The following is a 14,691-nucleotide window of genomic DNA, read 5'->3' as shown; positions in this document are numbered from 1 at the left end:
GACGTTAACACGGTGGTGGCATGGTGAATTCAGCTCCAAAAGACATTGAAGAAGCTCCTGTAGTTCATCGACGGAGTAGATATGCTCTTCCTCGATCATTTGCAGCATGGAGTGTCGAAAATCCAGGTACGGATCATGGGAATCGTTCACCACCACGATGTTTGTCTATTGTTCATGTAAATATTCGTGAACATTTCGTTTAACTTAAACAAATGAACCTAAACATATACAAAATTTTGATATTTTTAACAAACATGAACAAACTTAAACATAAACAAACATGAACAGATGTCCATTCATTCAAGCACAATTCACTTACGATCCTATCCAAAATCACCTCTAAAACTCGAATTTCAATATTTACAAAAAAAAAAATTATAGCACAATACAGTAAAAATAAGGTACCATCAGATCATTTGTTTGACATCACATGATGTCTTTATGCCAGTGAAAATATTATGACCTTACCTATGTTAGATCATTTGTATTAACTGTACAATGATTGTGCTTCCTATTCGAAGTATTCAAAGTATAAGGAACGATCTCAACGGGAAATACAAAGCCAATGACTCTTTACCTGCCGGTTGAATTACCTGGAGGCGGTACTTCAGCTGCATTTAATGGAGGTGTTTGGGGTTGTGTCGTGCTACCAGCAGCCATGCCAGTGTATTGAAGTATATCAAAATTGCTCAATTCGATGCCAGCTATATAGTCGAAAGAGTCGGGGAATATGCAAAATAATGAGCTAAAAAAATAGTTTAATGTATCTGAGTGTGTCTCCATAGAGAGGATATGTACATTCGGTTCGCCATATGTCGGTGATGCTAACACTAGGATCCGATAAAAGCCTATAATCAGCATCATTCTGCGTAAAGAAACCAGGAATGAGTACTCGTTACCGATTTATTGGAAGAGTGTATGGATTAAAAACGTCATCGTATGAGTATTTTGAGACGATCAATGGAATATGATCTCTGAAAGACAACGTGTTTGTTTTCTGATCTTACATCAAGATCTGAGGGAACAATCTTCATGATCCCGCTTACAAAGTCCTGTGAGACATGATGATCTAAGCACATTCCATTAATATATCGGCCCTGTGTTTCGACCTCTCTGCTCTCTAACGTTACCATACTTGCTGCTGGGTTCTCATCCAAGCCTGAAGTAGACGGTAAGTTTGATGGCAGACCAACACCTTGTATCTCTTCAAATTTCTCCTCAATTTCAATAGAATAGCACAGAGAGATAAGAGGAATTATCAGGAAAGTCTACCACTTTAGTGCTAGGATGAACATTTATCATGCCATACGACAAGATTTATATCATACCAAACTTTAATCAACAAGAAGCCGTGGTTACCTGACAAGGTAATCATCTATAGGACCCATTGAAAATTTGAACTTCCAAGAACAATCCGGTATCTCCTTTGGAGAGAATCATCATCCTGCAATAAAAAGAAGGGTTTGCAATTAAGATCGAGCATGGACATGTCAACTGTACATTAATTCTTCAAGCCTTTGAGAATACCTCGTCAGGATCAGGGACTTCCAAAATGGTTCCGTGCGGAGCTTTAATGGCAATCAACATTTCGTTCTAAACAGGGCAACAAAAACAGATAGTTAACAACCGAAACTAGAAAGCATCCCTAGCAATGGCATTAGCAATGCCAGGCGACCTTATACCAACTCGAAAACATTAATGAAACATTCAAGCAATAAAAAAACCTGGAAACAGGGTAAGCTCTTGATATCTTCCTCGGTAACAAAAAGCCACCTGAGACAGGGAAAGATGAAATTAAGTTGCTCTTCTGAAATCATGCAAAAACTGTAAAAATAATATCTCGAGGGTAAGTAAAGATTTACTTGTTATTAATTTTTGTCTTCACTTAGGTCCCTCAATCTTTCTTGCATCTAAAGATTTACTTGTTATTAATTTTTGTCTTCACTTAGGTCCCTCAATCTTTCTTGCATCTCTCTGTATGGTATAGAAAAATCGGTAATAATTTAGCAAACGAAATCGATTTAACTGAGGTAAGAATAACAGAAGCCGTAATCGCTTTAACCTTATTTGTCCATCTAATCTTGTTCCTGATTATGAAGGTTTTCAACCTCTGCCTGCAAGGAATGTTACCGTTATGAAGCTCCCACTACAAACTTAACTGATACAAAACACAAGATGTTTAATCCGCCATGTTTAGGTATTGTATTATTAGTCACGTAAATTAATATGACTCAACAAAGCTGTATTCCGATAAGCTAAATAGCACAAGGCTGCAAGGTGAAAACAGCACACAGATCAAACCATAACAGCTGAAGCATAATCATTAAAGTATTTGAATTTCATTAACAATTTGTTCACAGTTTCACAAATCATACCTGCAAAGTAGCAACATTCTCATCAACCTCCCCTGGCCTCGAGACTAAACCCCCCTGACATTAACTAAAAGATTTGAGTGTTTTCTTAAGTAGGAAACCGTTCAATGCCAATGAGTAGATTAGCAAGGATATATATCATACTTCCACTGAATTCTGTTCTTGAGTTTCTTTTCTATAAGACCAATTCCTTCAAGGACATTGGTTATATCATATATCCTCCTCTTTTGCACCTAGAAGAACAAAAAACCATCAAGAAACGGAATTGTACGATCAATTGAGCAAATAATGAAACAGTTACCTCTTAAGGTACCAGCAGCTTTGTTTAAATCTTGAATACCATCTTCAGCTTGTTCAATCAAATTTATGAACTTCTTTGTCAAAAGTCCTGAGTTTAAATTCAAGAATAAAGTATCTGTTTCATACAGCCACTTAAATTTTCTATAATAGTTTCATAATAAACACCTGAAAAAGAATACTCAGGGGCAACTAAGCTAATGGGGAGGAATTGCCATAACTGGTGGCGGTTTAAGCAATTTCATTCCAATGTGTAATTTGCATGTATATTACTCTTTTTCATGACTTTGTGGAATGAGGTAATTTGTTCCTACATCACCAATGGCCATGACAAGAAAAGTTGTGTAGCATCTATAAATTTTCTCTAACTTGGCATGTTCTATCTCTGTAATTCATTTAAGAGTGGTGGATTGTTTGTCAATGAATCATTGGATACCATTTCACCAAAATCTAGGTATCTGGTTGAATCTATTTCTAAGTTCTATTTTATAATTTTTGGATGATTGGTAAAAGGTGAACCAAAGGACGAAATACCTTGCTTTGAGGAAAAGGTAATTAGCTGCTACTAAAATACTTTGCAGACTCAATTGTATATAATTCTTGGACATCATTGATCAAGGCATATACTTGACTTATTGAAATTACTCAACTGTTCATAACTATAAGAAAACTTAATACGTAAAGCTTAAACACTTGAGCTAAAATCGAAGATCCATTAGTAATATCTTCGGTTCTCAAAAACAATAAAGCTAATGTCTCTGCAATCAAATACAAGTAATATCTTCCCTTCTCAAAAATCAGTTTAATGGTCAAATGATAGAAAAGCTGAAAGCCAAAAAAAAAACATAGCATTTGCTATCACATGTCTAACTTAATTTAATTTGCTTTTTTTTTTTTGTTGCACCAATTCTCTGTTCCACCTTTCATTTTCTTGGCACTTCAAAATCATCTTAGGTCTCCTACAAACACAAGTATCGTAACGATTAGTTCTTACTCAATTTTAAAGTAAGCAAAAGTAAATGGATGAAATATAGATCTTACATTTTCCATAGGTTCGTGCTAAATATAATAACAGGGCTTGATACAGCGATGCCATTATCTTCCTTCTATTCGCGACATATTAATGTTACATGTGCCAATACAAGTTGGTCTCTTACTATCACCTTAAAATATTTTCTTTCCTCAATATTGCAAAAGTTTAACACATTTTGTTCAACTGATATGTTAATATACTTTGGAAATGCTTCATCTACTTCTTCTCCTAGTCTTGAGGTATATGTTTTACCATGCAACCAAATTTCAACCTTGTAGGTGCACTTGGGACAACTTACATTTGTCAGTGTTCTATTAAATATATATTCTGAAGCTTTATCCAACACCAAATTGAAATTTGGTAAGTTAACATCCATCCTAAGATTTTTTTCTTCTTCAATGTTTTCCTCCATTAATGCTAAATATTCCAGTTCACCCTCACGGCTCAACAAATATCTTCTGTACTCTTCGGTAGATATATCATATACTGAGCCTATATTCATTGCTTTCAATGGATAATACATCCACTTTTCATTGCTAGCACAGCTTTATTGGATGACTTTATCACTGGATTTACTGCAATTATTAAAAGAAAGTTTGTTTCAAAGCTCCATAAGAATAATAGTTAAAAAGGTTAAGAAATAAATGTTCAATTACCACTACTCATTATAGCTGATTTAATTTTTGCTATTCCCCAATCCTTGTGAAATGTCTTAATGTAGGATAGCATGCCAACAACAACTGCAGTAGCCACTGATCACCTGGTAATGAGCATACATATTCTAAGCATCGTATTTGTTAGAACATAAAATATCTTCTCCCGGAGCACATATATCAGGCTGCAAAAGTAGAAACTAAAATATCAATTGTATGGACAATTCCAATATATAATTAAATATTGATACAAAAATAGATAATAAACAATAAATTATGTATTCTATCAAGAGATAAAAAAGATATAATTACCTTTAGTACATATGGATTTGAGCCTTTTTCGAATGTGAGGCTAACTTTACGAAGGTCCCCATCTTGTTCCTCATAAACAGTCTGGTAAATTTTTGCTTTCTTTTCTCTTAAAAATAATATTAATATTTAATAGACATACATATAAATTATCTAAAATAATAAAACAACTTTAAAAAGTATACATTTTGTTACTGTTGTCTATATACTTCTAAATTTTAATGCTATTTTTTTCCATCACATAAAGAACAGGTCTATGAAACTCATATGACATAGAATCATGTATCTGATATACGCACAATATTTTCATTTAAAAGCACATTTATTATCTCTTTTTTTCCATCATTATAAATAATTTTCCCCTTCCCATCTTTTCGTATCTCCATTTTTTTATTTTGCAATTGAAATGTTTCAGTTTTGGATTCAACTTCTTTTCCTTTGCTTATTCCTACAACTTCAAAAGTTTTTTTAACATATAAATAAAATTTCGTTAGTGTAATTTTTATATACCAATATTAAAATTACAATATAATCTAAATAGAAATTTATAGGGAACATAGACCAATGAATTAGTTTTCCAATAATCTCCAACTTTATCCATAAATGAATCGAACTCCTAAATTAAAAAATATATAACAAGTTAGTACATTATCATTGAGCTAGTAATTTAATTAGAGAATGATGATTTATCTTAATTTGTGTTTCACTTCCTAGCTCAACTTGTGTTATGAATATTCCACCAGAATTACATGATCTGACCTCAATAACACAAGGAGCTAATCCTCCCAATAGAGTGTAATATTTGTCACCATGATTACTCGAAGTTGTAGAAACAACTATATTTTCCCTCATTGCTAAATATCCTCACAAATTCACTAGGTCGCCGAGATAGGAAGAATTGTTTGACAAAATATTAGTGCTTAAAGGTATCATTATTACATCCATCTTGTCCAAAGTAGCTTTCTTCATAGCATTAAGCAAAGAATTTTTTAAAACTTTAACACTTCTATCAATTATCACCATAAACTTTGTAGGATGCTATTCTGGCAAAAAGGTTTGCTCCTTGTATTTTAGAATCGAAAATTTCAAAAATATCTTTCAGCCATTTATTTACATTAAAGTTTATGACAATGGAAGCTTGCGATGCGATTGCCATGACCATTAAGCTCTTCAGGAAAATTAAAATCAACAAATCCTGTCGCTTTTGTCAACACTATTCCTTTAATGTAATTTTCAATAGCCACAATCTTTTTGCATTAAATATCAATTTAAATAATCATTTTTATTATAAAAAATAAATTAATAATAACTGAATCAAAATACATACATTTTAAAAGGAATATTCAAGTGGTTGGATTCCAAAATAGGAATATGTTTATCTTCAAAACATTCATGATTCACATTTATACTTGAATCAATAATCGCAATTATTGATTTCAACTTTTCTTCCATTGAAATTTTTTCTGTCTTCAAAGCAATTTTTTTCTTCATTCATGATAAATTTTTAAAATTTGAACATGCATGGTGCAACTGATATCATCTGCATTAATAGAATGGTTAGTGATCCTAACAAATTTAATTATTCAAATTTAATTCAATATTTAACACAATTTTGAATTAAAACTTGAAAAAACTATAGTCAATATACTTTTCATTCCTGTATCACTTTTCTTTCCTTTTTTGGTGAATTATAAAAGCAGGCAGGGCCGAATTCAGGGGTTGGCAGGGGCTCTGTCCCCTCTAAAATGAAAAATTTTCTATTTAAATCTTTTAAAAATTTAAATTATTTTTACTTTTACTTCTACTTTTAAAAATGAAAATTACTTTTACTAATTTAAAATTTTAAAATGCTTAAATAGACAATTTTTCATTTTAGAAGGACCGAGCCCCGCGCCAACCCCCTCGAATTACCGCCTACTTTTTTTAATTCACCAAAAAAGGAAAGCAAAGTGATATAGGAATGAAAAGTATATTGAATATAGTTTTTTCAAGTTTTAGAATTAAAATTCACAAAATTGTGTTAAATATTGAATTAAATTCGAATAATTAAATTTGTTAGGATCACTAACCATTCTATTAATGCTGATGATATCAGTTGCACCATGTATGTTCAAATTCCAAAAATTTATCATGAATGAAGAAAAAAATTGCTTTGAAGACAAAGAAAAAATTTCAATGGAAGAAAAGCCAAAATCAATAATTGCAATTATTGATTCGGGTATAAATGTGAATCATGAATGTTTTGAAGATAAACATATTCTTATTTTGGAATCCAACCACTTGAATATTCCTTTTAAAAGGTATGCATTTTGATTCAGTTATTACTAATTTATTTTTTATAATAAAAATGATGATTTAAATTGATATTTAATGTAGAAAGATTGTGGCTATTGAAAATTACACTTAATGAATAGTGTTAACTGAAGCGACAGGATTTGTTGATTGTAATTTTCCGGAAGACCTCAATGGTCATGACACTGCATGTGCTTCCATTGCTGCTGCAACTTTAATAGAAATAAATTAGCTGAAAGATATTTCTAAAGTTTTCGATTCTAAAATACAAAAAGCAAATCCTTTTGCCAGAATAGCATCCTACAAAATTTATGGTGATAAAGTGATAGTTGATAGAAGTGTTGAAGTTTTAAAAAAAAATTTACTTGATGCTATGAAGAAAGCTACTTTGGATAAGGTGGATGTAATAATGGTACCTTTGAACACTAATATTTTGTCAAACAATTCTTCGTATCTCGGTGATCCAGTGAATTTAGGAGGATATCTGGCAATGAAGGAAAATATAGTTGTTTGTACAGCTTCGGATAATCATGGTGACAAATATTACACTCTATCGGGATGGTTAGCTCTTTATGTTATTGAGGTCGAATCATGTAATTCTGGTGGAAGACTCATAACATAAGTTGAGCTAGGAAATGGAACACAAATTAAGGTAAATCATCGTTCTTTAATTAAATTACTAGCTTAAAATAATGTACTAACTTATTATATATTTTTTAATTTAGTGGTTCACTTCATTTATGGATAAAGATGGAGATTATTGCGAACTAATTCATTGGTCTGAGTATATGCCCTATAAATTTCTATTTAGATTATATTGTAATTTTAATATTGGTATATAAAAATTACACTAACGAAATATTTGTTTATATGTTAAAAGAGCTGTTGAAGTTGTAGTAACAAGCAAAGGAAAAGAAGTTGAATCCAAAACTGAAACATCTCAACTGCAAAAGAAAAAAATGGAGATTCGAAAAGATGTGAAGGGAAAAATTATTTATAATGATGGGAAAAAAAGAGATAATAAATGTGCTTTTAAATGAAAATATTGTACATATATCACATATACGACTCTATATCATATGAGCTTCATAAACTTATTATTTACATGACGGAAAAAAGATGGCATTAAAATTCAAAAGTATGTAGACAATAGTAGCAGAAGGTATATTTTTTAAAGTTATTTCATTATTTTGGATAATTTATATGTATGTCTATTAAATATTAATATTATTTTTATCATATTATTCTTCAAGAGAAAAGAAAGCAAAAATTTACTAGACTGTTTGTGAGGAACAAAATGAAGACCTTTGTAAAGTTAGCCTCACATCTAGAAAAAGCTGAAATTCATATGTACTAAAGGTAATTATATGTTTTTTATCTCTTGATAGAATACATAATTTATTGTTTATTATCCATTTTTGTATCAATATTTAATTATATATTGGAATTGTTCATACAATTGATATTTTAGTTTCTACTTTTGCAGCTTGATATATGTGCTCCGGGAGAAGATATTTTATGTGCTAACAAATACGATGCTTAGAATATTTATGCTCATTACCAGGTGATGAGTGGTACTTCAATGGCTACTACAGTTGTTGCTGGCATGCTATCTTACATTAAGACATTTCACAAGGATTGGGGAATAGCAAAAATTAAATCAGCTATAATGACTAGTGGTAATTAAACATTTATTTCTTAACCTTTTTAACTATTATTCTTATGGAGCTTTGAGACAAACTTTCTTTTAATAATTGCAGCAAATTTAGTGATAAAGTCATCTAATAAAACTATGCTAGCAATGGAAAGTGGATGTATTAATCCATTGAAAGCAATAAATCCAGGCTTAGTATATGATATATCTCCCAAAAAGTATAGAAGATATTTACTGAGCCGTGAGGGTGAATTGAAATATTTAGCATTAATAGAGGAAAACATTGAAGAAGAAAAAAATCTTAAGATAGATCTTAACTTAACAAATTTCAGTTTGGAGTTAGATAAAGCTTCAGAATGCATATTTAATAGAACACTGACAAATATAGGTTGTCCCAAGTGCACCTACAAGGTTGAAATATGGTTGCATGGTAAAACATATACCTCAAGACTAGGGGAAGAAATAGATAAAACATTTCCAAAGTATATTAACATATCAATTGAACTAGATGTGTTAAACTTTAGCAACATTAAGGAAAGAAAGTGTTTTAAGGTGATAGTAAGAGACCAACTTGTATTGGCACATGCAACATTAATATGGCGCGAATAGAAGGAAGACAATGGCATCGCTGTATCAAGCCCTGTTATTATATTGAGCACGAATCTATAGAAAAGGTAAAATCTACATTTCATCCATTTACTTTTGCTTACTTTAAAATTAAGTAAGAACTAATCGTTAAGATAATTGTGTTTGTAGGAGACCTAAAATTATTTTGAAATGTCAAGAAAACGAAAGGTGGAACAAAGAATTGGTGCAACACCAAAAAAATAAAAATAAAAATAAAAACAAATTAAATTAGGCTAAACATGTGATAGCAAATGCTAAGTTTTTTTTTTTTTTTTTTTTTAGCTTTCAGCTTTTTTATCATTTGACCATTAAACTGATTTTTGAGAAGGGAAGATATTACTTATATTTGATTGCAAAGACATTAGCTGTATTATTTTTGAGAATCTAAGATATTACTAATGGATCTTCAATTTTAGCTCAAGTGTTTAAGCTTTACATATTAAGTTTTCTTATAGTTATGAACAGTTGAGTAATTTCAATAACTCAAATATATGCCTTGATCAATGATGTCCAAAAATTATATACAATTGAGTCTATAAAGTATTTCAGTAAGAGTTAATTATCTTTTCCTTGAAACAAGGTATTTCATCCTTGGGTTCACCTTTTACCAATTATCCAAAAAGTATAAAATAGAACTTAAAAATAGATTCAACTAGATACCTAGATTATGGTGAAATGGTATCCAATAATTCATTGACAAACAATCCACCACTCCTAAATGAATTACAAAGATAGAACATGCCAAGTTAGAGAAAACTTATAGATGCTACACAACTTTTCTTGTCATGGCCATTGGTGATGTAGGAACAAATTACCTCATTCCACAAAGTCATGAAAAAGAATAATATACATGCAAATTACACATATACATCCGACCAAAATAATAAAGAGATAAAACAACACAAACATTGCTATAATGACTAGTGGTAATTAAACATTTATTTCTCAACTTTTTTAACTAGTATTCTTATAGAGCTTTGAGACAAACTTTCTTTTAATAATTGCAGCAAATCCAGCGATAAAGTCATCCAATAAAACTATGCTAATAATGGGAAGTGAATGTATGAATCTATTGAAAGCAATGAATACAGGGTTAGTATATAATATATCTCCTGAAGAGTATAGAAGATATTTGTTGAGCCGTGAGGGTTAATTGGAATATTTAGCATTAATGGAGGAAAACATTGAAGGAGAAAAAATCTTAAAGATGGATCTTAACTTACCAAATTTCAGTTTGGTGTTGGATAAAGCTTCAGAATACATATTTAATAGAACACTGACAAATGTAGGTTGTCTCAAGTGCACCTATGAGGCTGAAATATGGTTGCATGGTAAAGCATATACCTCAAGGCTAAGGGAAAAAGTAGATGAAGCATTTTCAAAATATATTAACATATCAGTTGAACCAGATGTGTTAAACTTTAACAACATTGAGGAAAAAAAGTGTTTTTAAGGTGATAGTAAGAAGTGCATTGGCATTGAGAGACAACTTGTATGCAACATTAAAGTAAACTACACTAATAGTCGTCCAACCATTAATAAATTTCTTTTTTTACCATCCAGTTATGCAAAATTTCAAAATAATCACTCAACTATCTAATTTTATTTTTTTGATCACCTAATTATCTTAGATTTTTGCGTTTTGAATGTTTAAATTTTTATATTAACCAATTTGCAACCAAAAAAAACAATTGAATAGTTAGATGACAAGAAAAAAATACTTCTAATTGGGTTTGTAATTTACCCATAAAATTATTATTTGTGTGCTTATTTTATTTATAATATAATTATTAATATTTATATCTAAAATAATAAGATATATGTTTGTTTATTATTCGTGTATGTTTATGAATATGTTCGCAAACATTTCGTTTAACTTAAACAAATGAACATGAACATATACAAAATTTTGATATTTTTTATGAACACGAACAAACTTAAAAATAAATAAACATGAACAGATGTCCATTCGTTCAAGCACGATTCACTTACGGTCCTATCCAAAATCACCTCTAGAACTTGAATTTCAATATTTGCAAAAAAAAACTTTATAGCACAATACAGTAAAAACAAGGTATCATCAGATCATTTGTTTGACATCACATGATGTCTTTATGCCAGTGAAAATATTATGACCTTACCTATGTTAGATCATTTGTATTAACTGTACAATGATTGTGCTATCTGCTTCCTATTCGAAGTAATCAAAGTATAAGGAACGATCTCAACGGGAAATATAAAGCCAAGGACTCTTTACCTGCCGGTTGAATTACCTGGAGGCGGTACTTCAGCTGCATTTAATGGAGGTGTTTGGGGTTGTGTCGTGCTACCAGCAGCCATGCCAGTGTATTGAAGTATATCAAAATTGTTCAATTCGATGCCAGCTATATAGTCGAAAGAGTCAGGGAATATGCAAAATAATGAGCTAAAGAAAATAGTTTAATGTATCTGAGTGTGTCTCCATAGAGAGGATACATTCGGTTCGCCATATGTTGGTGATGCTAACACTAGGATCCGATAAAAGCCAATAATCAGCATCATTCTGCGTAAAGAAATCAGGAAATGAGTACTCGTTACCGATTTATTGGAAGAGTGTATGAATTAAAAACATCATCATATGAGTATTTTGAGACGATCAAAGGAATATGATATCTGAAAGACAACGTGTTTGTTGTCTGATCTTACATCAAGATTTGAGGGAACAAACTTCATGATCCCGCTTACAAAGTCCTGTGAGACATGATGATCTAAGCACATTCCATTAATATATTGGCCCTGTGTTTCGACCTCTGCTGGGTTCTCATCCAAGCCTGATGTAGACGGTAAGTTTGATGGCAGACCTACACCTTGTACCTCTTCAAATTTCTCCTCTATTTGACTAGAATAGCACAGAGAGATAAGAGGAATTATCAGGACAGTTTACCGCTATAGTTCTAGGACGAACATTTATGATGCCATATGACAAGATTTATATCATACCAAACTTTAACAGACAAGAAGCCATGGTTACCTGACAAGGTAAACATCTATAGGACCCATTGAGCTTCTAAGGACAAGCCGGTATCTCCTTTGGAGAGAATCATCATCCTGCTATAAAAAGAAAGGTTTGCAATTATGATCGAGCATGAAAACATAAACCGTACATTAATTCTTCAAGCCTTTGAGAATACCTCGTCAGGATCAGGGACTTCCAAAGTGGTTCCGTGCGGAGCTTTAATGGCAATCAACATTTCGTTCTAAACAAGGCAATAAAAACAAATAGTTAACAACCGAAAGTAGAAAGCATCCCTAGCAATAGCATTAGCAATGCCAGGCGACCTTATACCAACTCAAAAACATTAATGAAACATTCAAGCAATAAAAAAAACCTGGAAACAGGGTAAGCTCTTGATATCTTCTTCGGTAACAAAAAGCCACCTGAGATGGGGAAAGATGAAATTAAGTTGCTCTCCTGAAATCATGCAAAAACTGTAAAAATAATATCTCGAGGGTAAGTAAAGATTTACTTGCTATTATTTTCGTCTTCACTTAGGTCCCTCAATCTTTCTTGCATCTTTCTGTACGGTATAGAAAAATTGGTAATAATTTAGCAAACGAAATCAATTTAACTGAGGTAAGAATAGCAGAAGCCGTAGTTGCTTTAACCTTATTTGTCCATCTAATCTGTGTTCCTGATTATGAAGGTTTTCAACCTCTGCCTGCAAGGAATGTTACCGTTATGAAGCTCACACTACAAACTTAACTGATACAAAACACAAGACGTTTAATCCGCCATGTTCAGGTATTGTATTATTAGTCACGTAAATTAATATGACTCAACAAAGCTGTATTCCGATAAGATAAATAGCAAAAGACTACAAAGTGAAAACAGCACACAGATCAAACCATAACAGCTGAAGCACAATCATTAAAGGATCTGAATTTCATTAACAATTTGTTCACAGTTTCACAAATCATACCTGCAAAGTAGCAACATTCTCATCAACCTCCCCGGGCCTCGAGACATCAAGCCCCCTGACATTAATTAAAAGATTTGAGTGTTTTCTTAAGTAGGAAACCGTTCAATGCCAATGAGTAGATTAGCAAGGATACATATCATACTTCCACTGAATTCTGTTCTTGAGTTTCTTCTCTATAAGACCAATTCCTTCAAGGACATTGGTTATATCATATATCCTCCTCTTTTGCACCTAGAAGAACAAAAAACCATCAAGAAACGGAATTGTACGACTCAATTGAGCAAATAATGAAACAGTTACCTCTAAGGTACCAGCAGCTTTGTTTAAATCTAGACTACCATCTTCAGCTTGTTTAATCAAATTTTATGAACTTTGTCAAAAGTCCTGAGTTTAAATTCAAGAATAATGTATCAGTTTCATACAGCCACTTAACTTTTCTATAATGGTTTCATAATAAACACCTGAAAAAGAATACTCAGGGGCAAAAACAATACCTAAGGAGCTATCATAACGACAAGGACCTGCAGGAGTGAGATTATTGCTAGGAGAACCTGCAAGTTTTCATAAGTTCTCACTATCTATTATCCGATTTTTATTCATTTAGCTTCACTAGAACTTGGCTACATTGATACTGACCAAGAGCTGAAGAAGGAGTTTGAGGGCCAAATTTGCTGCTTTTCAGCTTTGTGGGTTGGAGAAGGTTCTTGCGAATCTCCAATGGTGGTTGTTCAAAAGCTTTTTTCTTTTCTGGATCTTTGATTCGTTTTGAGGCTCTGTTTTGCTTGGAAAGGGTTCGGCTGCTGATATTCTCTTGGGAAGTTTTGGGGAGTGGGTTTGGGGTTTGATAGTGGTTTTGATTTCTGTGTGCTGTTTACCTATTTTTGCTCTGGTTTTTTCCTGCTTTATTGTTTTTGCTTTGGTTTTTTCCTGTTTTTGTTGTAGTTTCATGTTTTCCTTGGGTGACTTTTTCTGTCAGTTATTTGTCGAGCCTATCCCCTCTTTAATGAATATCAGTTATTTAAAGTAAAAAAAAAAAGAAATTACGTAAATAAATAAATTTCTTTAAGAAAATAAAAAAAAGGGTTCGAATCAGCGGTTCGCGCCTTTTGTTAATGGGTAAAGTGGCAATTATTTAGCGCGCGTACGCAAGATTAGGCGCCACATTGTTAGGGCACCGTTTCATTTATGGTATGAAATTCAAATACAAGAAAATATTTAGTCCGAAAATATATTTAAATAAAAATAATATTTGTTTTATTCGATTTTAATTCAAATCACATGTTTATATTTTTTTATGTATTTTTAGTTTGTTGGTAAATATTTATTTTAATATTTTTAGTGTATTATATTTTTAAAATTTATTTTATATAAAATAAATTAAAAATGTATTATAATCTGCCGAATCAAATACAAGTTTATTATTTTAATATAGATCAGATTTGAATAAAATTATAAGCTCATTTTTTAAATCGAATTCAACCTAAGCCTAAAATTT

The 14,691-nt window shown here is 31.6% G+C and overlaps 1 pseudogene; it reads right to left on the bottom strand.

The window, feature by feature from the left end:
- Positions 1-271: 271 nt before the first annotated feature.
- LOC108451215 (transcription factor E2FB-like) lies at positions 272-14,067 on the bottom strand (annotated as a pseudogene).
- Between the last annotated feature and the right edge of the window lie 624 nt (positions 14,068-14,691).

The sequence above is a fragment of the Gossypium arboreum genome, chromosome 13, assembly GCF_025698485.1.
Source record: "Gossypium arboreum isolate Shixiya-1 chromosome 13, ASM2569848v2, whole genome shotgun sequence".
Taxonomy (NCBI): Eukaryota; Viridiplantae; Streptophyta; class Magnoliopsida; order Malvales; family Malvaceae; genus Gossypium; species Gossypium arboreum.
This window is presented reverse-complemented; position numbering and strand designations above follow the sequence as displayed.